This window comes from Mesocricetus auratus, unplaced genomic scaffold (assembly GCF_017639785.1).
Source record: "Mesocricetus auratus isolate SY011 unplaced genomic scaffold, BCM_Maur_2.0 Super-Scaffold_100037, whole genome shotgun sequence".
Taxonomy (NCBI): Eukaryota; Metazoa; Chordata; class Mammalia; order Rodentia; family Cricetidae; genus Mesocricetus; species Mesocricetus auratus.
Window position 1 is genome coordinate 4,615,018 of NW_024429215.1, and position 12,264 is coordinate 4,627,281.

General features: G+C 40.3%; 1 protein-coding gene across 5 annotated transcripts in view; it reads right to left on the reverse strand.

The window, feature by feature from the left end:
* Nucleotides 1-12,264, reverse strand: part of LOC106022619 (zinc finger protein 501-like) — a 31,187-nt gene that overhangs the window by 7,189 nt on the left and 11,734 nt on the right. The window contains exon 1 of one of the 5 annotated variants that reach the window (XM_040734106.1): nt 5,545-5,769. The exons of the other annotated variants lie outside the window; for them this stretch is intronic. The gene's annotated coding sequence lies outside the window, so the exon portion shown is untranslated. Of the gene's footprint in view, nt 1-5,544; nt 5,770-12,264 lie in introns of those variants that run through there. 5 annotated transcript variants of the gene reach the window in all.

The following is a 12,264-nucleotide window of genomic DNA, read 5'->3' on the forward strand; positions in this document are numbered from 1 at the left end:
CTGAATCCAAGGGAGAAGACGCATGCAACCTCCAGTCTTACTGAATCTAAGGGAGAAGACACATACAATCTCCAGTCTTACTGAATCTAAGGGAGAAGATGCATACAATCCCCAGTCTTACTGAATCCGAGGGAGAAGACACATACAATCCCCAGTCTTACTGAATCCAAGGGAGAAGATGCATACAACCTCCAGTCTTACTGAATCCAAGGGAGAAGATGCATACAACCTCCAGTCTTACTGAATCTAAGGGAGAAGATGCATACAACCTCCAGTCTTACTGAATCCAAGGGAGAAGATACATACAACCTCCAGTCGTAATGAATCCAAGGGAGGAATTGCATACAACCTCCAGTCTTACTGAATCCAGAGCCGTAAGGGAGAAGAGGGGAAATTTGAATACCAAAAAGAATTAAGGAGAAACAGGTAAGAAAGGCACCAAATTCCTTTTTAATGATGATGTGATCACAAAAGTCACCACACTCACCGTGGGAAAATCTTAGATTTGGTAAGTACTTTATATATAATTAAAAAGAACAAAACTAACACACAATGCCACTACCTTTCCTATTTATTAATAATGACAATTGCAAAGCAATGAAGTAATTTAGAAATTAAAGACATTCAAGCTACTTCCAAAAGAGTTAAGAATAATGTTAAATAATGATGAATTTATTTCTATGAAGAAACTGTTTTTTTTTTTTCTGGAGACAGGATTTCTCTGTGTAGCTTTGGACCCTCTCCTGGACTCACTCTATAGACCAGGCTGGCCTTGAACTTACAGAGATCCACCTGGCTCTGCCCCCTCAGTGCTGAGATTAAAGTCATGTACCACCACCATCTGGGCAAAACTTTTAAGGCATTCAGGAAAAAAGAAAAAAGAATAACAGTACACAAAGAAATAGACTTCCAGCCGGGCGGTGGTGGCATATGCCTTTAATCCCAGCACTCGGGAGGCAGAGGCAGGCGGATCTCTGTGAGTTCGAGGCCAGGCTGGACCAACAACCTCCAAAACAATACAGAGAAACCCTGTCTCGTAAAAACCAAAAAAAAAAAAAAAAAAAAAAAAAAAGAAAGAAAAAAGAAAGAAATAGACTTCCAAGAACATTGACTGATGAATACAGTGGTGTATATTGTTTGTCTTGGTGAGGGTGTCTACGTCTGAAATGGAAGACCACGAGCAAAAAGCATGGTGGAGAGGTAAGACTTTATTTGCTTCACACTTCTACATCACTGTTGATCATTGAAGGTAGTTGGGACAGGAGCTCAAACAGGGCAGGAAGCAGGAGGCAGGAACTAATAAAGAAGCCATGAAGATTACTAGCTTGTTCTCCTTGATTTGTTCAGCCTGCTTTTGTAGATGGAGTTTCTTTCCCACCTGGTCCCACAACCACTTTACACCAAATAAACACACAGAGACTTATATTAATTATAAGCTGTTTGGCCAATGGCTTAGGCTTCTTACTAGCTAGCTCTCTCTTAATTACTAACCTATTTCTACTAAACAATGTATTGCCACGAGGCTGTGCCTAACCTATAATCCAGCATGTTTTCTCTCTGCTTTCCTCTCAGAATTCTCCTAGTCTGGTAGATATGCCTATACTTCCTGCCTGGCTACTGGCCAATCAGTGTTTTATTCCTGCCTGGCTATTGACAATCAGTGTTTTATTCATCAACCAATAAGACAGACATATATACAGAAAGACATCCCCCATCATGGTTCTCACAGAATAAAAGACCACAGCCCAGGGACGTAACTACCCACACTAGACAGGGCCCTCACCCACCAATCGCTCCTTAAGAAAATACGTACTAGCCAGTTCTTATAGAAGCATGTTCTCAATTGAAGTTCCCTCCTTTCCATTAACTATAGCTTCTGTCAAATTAACATAAAATTATAGTGCACATTGTTATATTATTATAGCAACTAAAATAACTGATGCAATCCTATAAGGAAAATATTGATCTTTTCCACAAAAGTAGATATGGAAACAGTTACAAAGACACAGGAAAGTCAGAAATATCAAAGCTATCCCCAAGAAGGAGTATTTTGGGGTGTATCAAAGGACTTGATCATATACCATAATATAGAGGCAGAAGGATAAAGACAGTATGGATCTACAAATAAAGAAACATGTAGAAAATTAAACAGAACAGATTCCAAAAAGAATCACAAAGCAGAGAGGTTAAGTAAGCTGAATATGTCAAAAGACAAACCCAGGAAAAGAGAGAGTCCTTTGAATATTCTCTGCTGGGAAAATGATTATCCATGTGTAGATAAGTGTTATTAGGGACATATTTCTTACCCTAAATAAAAATAAGCACAAAGTGGATCAAGGGCATCCCTGGAGAACTTGAAAGACTAAATAAAAGTGTAAAAAGAAAGCATGATTAAATACTTAATAATTTAAAAATAAGCAAACACACACTGAAAGAGATTCAAGAGTACAGAAATTAACTAGAAAAAAAATGGCAAAGCAGTTTCATGGAGTAAAAAGCTGCTCAAGTCAGAGAAGTAGATTTTCTTCACACAATGGCCTAACATATACATTAAACAAGAGCAGCATAATAATACATGAAGTTCAAGCAGTCTCCACAAATGACCTTTGGGTAGGCACAAGAGCTTTCAATGGAGGTAGGGACAGAGAAGATAAGGGTTATTAGAGGACTGACAGTGTCATGACAGGCAGGTGACAGACAATAGCTGCCCTGGAGAATGGAGCTTTCTAGGAGGAAGAACCCAAAAACCATGCTGCAGCCTTGAGATGGGGGTGCATCATACATGAATAACTCTGCTCTGTGCTCTTCATATGACATCACAAGGCAAGAGGGAAATTATAAATAACAGTGTCGTAAACTCACAGTGCAGGAAAAGGACAGCTACCATAGTGACAGGAAAAGAAGGCAGGGAGAATGCTATTTTCTCCAACTAAAGATAGGAAATTGTCTCCAATATGAACACACAGTCATAATCTGGAGGTTGTGATTCTTGGCAAAAGACCATAGACTCAATCCAATTATAAATGAAAAGATTCCTTGATTAAAGCTTCTGGCTGGATAACAATGTCTAAGCTAAATTTGAGATTATCATGCATACACGGAAAGAGAAAGGCTTTTCAAAGAGGAAAACCACAAGAAGATCTTCAATGTCTACACAAGCAAGCAGAAACCTGTTCTGTTCTGCCCAATTAAATGGCAAAGGCAACCCCCAACAAACTTTAGGTATCTGTGTAAGCAACTTACAGAAACAAAATAGAAGGAGTTAGTCATATAGACATGGCGGTACACTTTTGAGTGGGGGGGTGTTACTGAATCAGGGTTACTTGAATTTATCTTCCAGGGACCTGAGTTAGAGACAAATGGATGAACTTTCGTGTGATAATAAGCACCACAGATAGACTAACTTCTCCCCATCCCTGATTCTTTATCAATAGTAAACAAAAGAAGGTGAAAAATAAGCTCCTTGAGGCATGCATGCTATTGTCCAGCACCAACCACCGAGGACCACGTGAGAGTCCACACACAGAAAACCCTAATAACCACACACAGTGCCTGAGGATACAGGTAGCCGAGCTCTGTCCTATAGACCAAAAAATCCCAAGTTCTGGACTTGAAAACCTACCAATCCCCACTGTGGAAAGTTCTGTGCCCAAGAAATACTGTATGAACCCTGCCTTTCTGCTCAGTTATATGATGCTTCCTGCCAGAGCAGAGGCAGACACATACTTGGGTTCTTTCCTCTCAATAAACCTCATGTGTGAGCTTGGTTGCACACTGTGACTTTGTGGTATTCCTTGCTTCCCAATGGTAAGAACACCTTTCCCTTAAGTCTTTGAATACTTGTGTTGTGGAAACCTCCCTCATGGGAACAGAACTGAAGCACGTGCAGTGGGAAAGTAGTCTCCCTCAGAACTGTAACACTTGTATTGGGGAAACCTTCCTCCTTAGTGATGAAGTACTTCCACTGGAGAAACCTTCCCCCTCAGAACTGTAACACTTCCACTGGGAAAGCCTTTCCCCTCAGAGCTCTACCTTACACTTTCTCCTCTGAGAATTTCACCTTCCACTATGAGATGGGAGACTCATTCACACAAAGCTCACATACTTCCAGAATGATTGTAGCTGGAATCCTGAGGAGGAGGAATGCTGCAATTCCAGCAAATCCCATCTCTATCAGAGTCAGCTGAGTGGGTTCACGTATTGCCCTCCTCCGCCCGAGAGCAGCTCACAGTCACAGCAATGACTGCGAACGCATTATGAAATTAAAAATAAAAGAAGTACTAAAAACAAAACAAACAAACCAACCAACCAAAACCAAAAGAAGTGAGTGTTTGAGCTATCTATGTTCTGCACTGCTTTAATCCCAGCATGCAGAAGGCGAGGCAGGCAGATCTCTTGAGGAACCAGGTTGGTATATATGGGAAGAAGCGAGCCCGATACAACAGAGTGATCCACTTATTAAACAAAACAAAGCCAAAACAAAGCAATACCAGACAAATTTGGGCGTGTGCTATGGGAAGAGTCCTCTTTTTTTTCCAGAAAAAAAGAGACAAGAGACCATTGGAGCCAATTTTCCTCATACAGTTGAGTGGCAATAATTATTTAACAGATGCTTTTGAACTTTGTCCTAACCTATGGTGCTTGTCATAACTGTATAAAGAGAGTGTGACCCAATATCCTCTCACAGTTGGCATACATACAGCACTTTTCCAGATTCTAGGCTATAATATTAAGCACTATATACAAAAAACCATATTTCTGAAAGCTGCATTTGCATCCCATCTTGCAAAAGTCCCAGATGGAAAATTAACAGGAGAAATTATTTGCTTAGTAAATGTTAAGTTTACAACCATAGCTGCAAAGCTGATAAAATATACTTCCTGATTCAATAAAATCTACAGTGGTGCCTTATATGACTAATATGTAAAAAGCTCTCTAAGAATGCCTAGAGATCATAGGGAAAGGCCACTGTCTTTGTAGGGACTCAGACATTTTATTAACTCCGCCCCTTGATGGCCAGGCACGCCCAGTGACGCGGCTACATCATCACTATGTTACTCATCTGGGGATTCAGTGTGCATGTACCCCATCCCCTTTGTAAGTCAGCTCCAACCCCCCTTCTCTCTCTCTCTCAGCTCTGCTCGGGTTGGTTACCTCTCACCCCCCTTTCCTTCCCTGTCCACCAATAAAACTCCACGTGGGATCGTTGAGTCACAGTTCGTGCCTTGTTACTGGGTAAACCTAGACATTTTGACAACACTCTTGAATAGGGAAATGGTAAAACAGTGCAGTTAGAAAGAATGGAGGAATTAAATCCCAGGAGTCTGTAACTGCCACAATAGCAAAGAGAACTGTATTAGCAGACAACATATAATGAAAATTCTCTACCAGATCATGTTTCTGTAAATACCCCGCCAATGATAAGATGACTTTGAACATCAGGATAACTTCACATGCTCTAAACTTTACCAACAGAATTATGCTATCCAAGGCAAAATACCAGTCTCCATGATCTTATTAACAGCAGCAGAAAATAGATCATACCTTTAGCTCTGTTACTGCCTGTTTCCCAGCAATGCAACTCCTCTGACCTGGGAAGTTCCCCAGTTGCCTGAATGCCAGCTGTGGTTTCCACTGCTGCCCAGCTGACTGGTGACTCCCTCCAGGCTGAAAATGGATCCCTAAGGCTGTGATATGAACTGTTTGTTTATTAACCATGGCACTCAAGGTTGTGATGAAATTACAGTAAGGGCACAGCTGATCTGGATTCAGTATGTCACATGACTGTTATTGAAGAACTGATTCCATGGCAACTGTGCGTGTATGCAAAGATATGCATAAGATTAACCCAGCTCAAATTCCAGCAGAAGGGAAAGGGATCACCACATAACTACCTGACAGATGACAGGTAACTCTTGGCCTTGGAAGAGGCAGAGTCAGTGTTCTTCAGAGATGTGGTTCATGCCCATACAGCTAAGCTGCCATAGACTCGGTACTTTTTAAAATGTGAATATGGAAATGTGAGGAAGCATTATGGGACTGGGTAATTACAGCGAGGGCTAGGGACTCAGTTTGATCAAGCACATGATATACCCATGAATGAAATTCCCATAACAATAAAGACCAATACATACTGCTGACATGACATTAATTTCTTCAGTTTGGCACTTTCAAATCTCATATCCAGGTTTCACACTTAATCTTATAGTCATCATGACAATTCCATGTTCTTTGTTGGGAACCATGAGTCTTCATACCAAAGCACAAGTACCGGCCTCAGGAAATTCCCATGTACCAGGTCTCAGTTAAGTTTCTATTTCTCAGCCTAAAGCCATTTCTCAGGTGACACCCTGCAGTCAAGCTATGCACCAAAGATAATCCAATGCCTAATGCTTCCTGCCTTTAACAATGTTCTCCATTCTAATGCCCCAACCCCCTGCCTCATTCCCTTACTTAAGCTGGTCCGAAGTTTTTCAACACACAGAGCTTGATCAGCAGTCACTTAGTCTTGCTCCCATTCTTTGTGTCTCTTGTCCCTCGTTTGTCTTCCTCCTAGGATAACCCCTGTTGACTGTGTCCTGCAGGTCGGGACAGTTCTTTTCTGTCCTGTTATCTCGGAGCCTTATGTTAACACCTCTAGATCATTTATTGTTGCTGTTTCTTAAGGTTTATACATTCTAACTTTACATGCACGGGTATTTTCCTATGGGTAGGTCTATGCACCTCATGCATGAATGCCTGCAGCAGTCATAAGAGGGAAATAGATCCATTGGAACCCGAGTTGAGTCACCATACATGTATACTGAAGTGAACTAGGAAACCGTAAGAGCAATAATGTGCTCTGAGCCGCATCTCCATCACTCGGTTTACTGTTCCTTAATTAGCTGCTATGGAAACTTAAATCGATGGACAATGAGAACTGTTCCTTCATGAAGAACTGAAGACACTTTTTTTTAGAGTGTCCGCTAATGAAAAACAATGTCACAGGAGTGGGTGACAAAGATATACTGAGAAGTTTTGGCAGCAATAGACACTGGTTGTAAAAGATATTTTTCCCTAATAATATGGCTAGTGCTTACAAACATTAGAGCAAGTCAATCTGAAATAGTATATACAGACAGATATTAGGGAGGTTGTAGAGAAATTCATGAAATAGAGACTAGATAACAATACAAGTCAAGGAAGCAGACTTGTTTCTGTGAATTGGCGAAAGTACTGATAAACCATTTTTCACCTGACCCAAACTAAAAGAATGAATCCCCAAGTTAATAAAACTAGAGTTGAAAAAAAGGATATTGCATTATATCCCAGTGACATCAGAGTTACCTTATAGAATACTGTAGATGATCCCATGCAAAAAAAAAAAACCCAAAACAAAAAAACCTGAATTGAAGAAGAAAAGGATGACCTCCTAGACACAAGTGAATGATTCAACCTTCTAAGTTATAAAACTAGAAAAGGCATTAAGGATTGCTGAGACTAAAGCAGGAGGGGTTTCCTCTAACAGTGTCTTCAGACTGGAGATCAGCACAGGATTCCTTTTTCTGTAGACAAAACTTTTAATGACACGACAAGGAGAATATTGCATAAAACCTAAAGAAAAGGAATGATAGAAAGTCACCATACAAAGGTAGCTTTACTTCAACACCCAAAGCAGGTGATCCCAAATACCCAATGCAGATGAGCCCAAAGTAATATATATAAAGAAAAATCACAAATTGGATTCCAGGATCAACATGAACACAGAGATTGTCTAAATTACATAGAAATGGAATGTAAGCTGATTTAATGTCTAGAATGTACAACTGTTTTAACACACATGAACTGATAAATGCAAAACACCAAACATGTAAACTCAGTGTGAGAAGAAAGCTGGTCATATCAACAAATCCAGGAAAGGCCTGTGGCAAAATATCACACTTGATCATTATAAAAGCTCTGAAGGATGTAAGAACAATAGCAATGCACTCAACATATTTAAGACAATAAGACACAAAGCTTAACCTACAGCAGGACAGCTGGAATCATTCTGCTCTAATCAGAAGACAGAGAAGGATGTCTTCTTCACTCCAAATATTGCATCAATGAGTACACAGTTCAAAGACAGATAGGACAGTAGTCAAGAAGGGGACCTCTTGATAAGAAACAGAATTCTGCAATTTAAAAGTAGAAATACTAATGAAAAAGGTTAAGACCTGATAGATCTCCTCATAAACTGCATAATCACTCTTTCTACATACCAACAAGAAGATGCTGAGAAGTCCAAAAATATCTTGGACTTCCTGGCAATAACACTTACAATGTCAAAACACTGCTATGTAGTCTTGGGCAGGGAGCAGAGATATCAATGGCCACACTCAGATTTGGATCCTGTGTGCTTTACTTTCAAATGACCAGGCAACAAACCCCCTTTAGTGTCATAGTGGCAAGACTCTTTTGGGGATAACAGAAGACTTTCTGGTTTGATCTGAGGCCAGTTTCACAGAAGAAAATACATGCAAGACCTAGGCCGCCTGGCCAAAAATCAGTGATGGTAAAGGTCAGAAAACCTAGGAGGGGCTCCACTACTGACATTCTACTGCATGTACAAATATTCAAACTGTCGTTTACTGATTCGTTTTTTGGTTTTTCGAGACAGGGTTTCTTTGTATTGTTTTGGAGGCTTTCCTGGAACTCGCTCTGTAGACCAGGCTAGTCTCGAACTCACAGAGATTCACCTGCCGTTTACTGATTCTTATCACAGCAAAGTCTGGTGTTGCTTTCAGCCTTGGTCTAAGAAACATTTTCAGTGGACAACAGCTATTGCACAGACTTGTAACCCATCATATAGTGGGGACAATTGAATGTAAAGGCTATAATGGGAATTCCATACTCCCACATGTAAATGGCAGAGAATATTACAGGAAACAAAGTAAGAGATTTTAAGACCTACAGGGTAATGCAAAACTCTTGCCATGTGACATGCTACTTGGTATTATAGAGATATTAGGCCTGACTACCTGGCAGAATTCTGCTCAAATCATACACAAAATATGATGAGGACAACTGGGAAGAAAACATGTCTATGACGATATTGTGTTGAAAGACCCCTACCCAGGACCCCCTAGGAAAAGAAAAGTAAGGCCAGGCCGTTGCCTAATGAAAGAAACCCAGACCAGGTGTCTCACCCTCAAAACAGGATGTCTGTGATCACTATAGCAGTCATGGGACCCGGATAATAATTGCTGAAGCGTGCTGGGAACTTTCATATGACAATACTAGAAAACCTAGTCCTTGGCAACTACCCTGGCCCCCAATTGTGTCTGATCACTATAGCAATCATGGGACCCGGATAATATGACAATACCAGGACACCTAGTCCTTGGCAACTACCCTTGCCCCCAGTTGTGTCTATGATCACCATAGTAGTCATGGGACCCGGATAATAATTGCTGAAGCGTGCCTGGGTCTTTCATAAAGTAATACCAGGAAACTTAGTCCATGGGAACTACCCCTGCCCCCAAGATGAGCCAATGAAATGCCTGTTACTTATGTAACCATTGAAACTCTATAAATATTGTACTCCCTGAAAGCCCGGTATGCTCTGCACTCGAGTTGCAGTAGCATCCGCAGGCGCCTGTGTACTCAATAAATCACCTCTTGCATTTGCAGCCAGTGGTCTGGCCCCGGTTCTTGGCAGAGGGTTCGGTTCAGTGCCCGGCACTTTGATGCCGAGGTCTTTCAGTGTTTGTGCTTTAACAAATAAAGCTTGCCTGAAGAGCAGAGTATGTAGTTATCCAATAGTTAGTCAGAGGTCAGGCAGTGATGGCACACACCTTTAATCCCAGCACCCAGGAACAGAAGCAGACAGATGTCTGTGATTTCAAGGTCACAATGGGCTATACAAGATTGATTCAGTCTAAAAGAGAAACAGAGCCAGGTGCTGTTCATACTTTTAATGCCAATACATGGGAGTCACATACCTTTAATCCCAGCACTAGGGAGGTAGAAACAGAAGTCATATGGCTGAGTGGAGAGAGGAATATAAGGCAGGAGGTGAGAGCTCACGGCATTCAGTCAGAGGATTGGTAGGGACAGGATTACTCTGGTCTGAGGACGCAGTAGAGGTAAGAATTACTGGCTGGCTGCTCTGCTTCTCTGATCTTTCAGCATTAACACCTATGTCTGACTCTGGCTTTTTATTTTTATTAATCTTGGTTTTTTTTTGAGACAGCTTCTCTGTATTACATTGAAGCCTGTCCTGGAACTCCCTCTGTAGACCCGTCTGGCCTCGATCTCACAGAGATTCGACTGCTTCTGCCACCCAAGAGCTGGGATTAAAGGCATGAGCCACCAATGGATTTTTATTATTAAGACCAATTAGAATTTGTGTAACACTTGTCTACCTAAGGATGGGACAGAAGGCGACAAGGGGGTAATAGTGAGTGAAGAAACCTATGAAATCATTATATATCAATACCTATTCATTACAAAATTTATACAAGTACAGCTTAAGAGGAGATATCAATGTCTATTTGGAGAGAGAACTTTTGCTTTTCTCATATATGCAACCCAAACAATTAGAGAAGATTTATACACTTTTTGCTTCTATTCATTTAATTAAAAATGAACAGTAAACAATAAAGAAGAGTTTAAAAAGGAAAAAGAAATGAACCAAGCACAAGAGACATACAAAATACAAACTTAAATTCATGGAAGGAGTGGAGGATGGTACTGGAACATGGGAAAAACAGGCATGCACATGGAAGAGAACGCATTCTTGTCAGAATGACAATGTAAAAGATGTACATGATTAACCCATGACAATCAAGCAACCGATGATTTACTCACAGGTGCAGTAAGGAGACTCCGACAAATTTGTACTATTTACAAATTGCAAAATTACAAAGACCTTAGGACTGCAAAGAAAGGCCGGAGAAACAGAGTGAAATTTGAGTCATCCTTTCAATGACACTGCAGACCCACAGGAACAACTGCTCCATGGCAGTGACAGAAGAGTAGACACCTAAAGCAGGAAGAGCTGCAGACCCAGAAAAAAAAAATCCAACCTGCAGTGACCAACTGAATTTCACCAAAATGACAAAAACTTGGGTTACAGAATAGGCAGCCACATCAACCAGTGGTGTAGGGAAAGGTAAATATCATATAAAAGAATGAAAATAGGTGGAAACCATTGAATTGGTGAAATCTGACTGCAATTGAAAAATTGCATAGAAATGGTAATAACTGAAAGTATGAAGAAATGGCCTACAGAATGGAGAAATAGGTAAACATCTCATAGCATGATACACAAATACCCAGATTTTACCAAGAAGTTAAAACAATGCAAAACAATATTATAATCAAGAAATAAACCAAAACAGTAACAAGGCACGAAAGCTTTGACATGGCCCAAATGTAAAGAGCACATGCACCACATGTTATTCATGAAGAAATGTTCATATAATGGACACCTCTCTACCTTGTCAGAGTCCCCACGCAAGGTCTTAAAGAATACCAAACACTAAAGAAAATGCAAGAAGAACACACATACACAGTGGGAATCCAACTCACTCAGACAACAGGCAGGACTGTGTGCAGTTTACCAAACAACCAAACAAGAAAAGGAGAAAAGCCAGAAAAGACGTTACTCACGTTTATAAAGGAATGAAACATACCCCAAGATATCAACAAAATAGAAAAAAAACTCAGAAAAAAAAGGAAAATTAACAAGTCCTATGTGTGTATATTTTCTTTCAGTGACTTCTGGAAATGTGAATGTTTAATATGCTTCAATTCAGATTTGGTGATAGGCTACAACTTCAAAAGAAAATGAGAAAACACCCTAAAATAAATATATACACTTCCTATAAAAGTATTTATTTCAAATGTAAGGATACAAAGGGCTAAGAGTAAGGAATTTTTAAAAAGATTTTCTGTGAGGAGGGCTTGTCATAATTATGGCGTCTAACAGGAAATGCCAGCTCTATAAATACACAAAACAAAGAATATTAACAAATAATAAAACACTACATTTCCAGAAATCAACAGGAATGCATTTTATAAAAAGTTTCCTAATGCATACAGCAATCAATGACAAAACTGTGGAAAGCAAATAGAGAGTGATGCGGGGAAGCTTCAGTGTCCACCACTGACAAAGGCGACCCTGAGCAGCACAGAAAACCAACAATGCCTAGCAGCACTCCAGAGAATTATTTACACAACAGCAGAAAACACCCATTCTTCTCAAACTTCAATCAGCACGCTCCAGTGTGCTCACGTCTT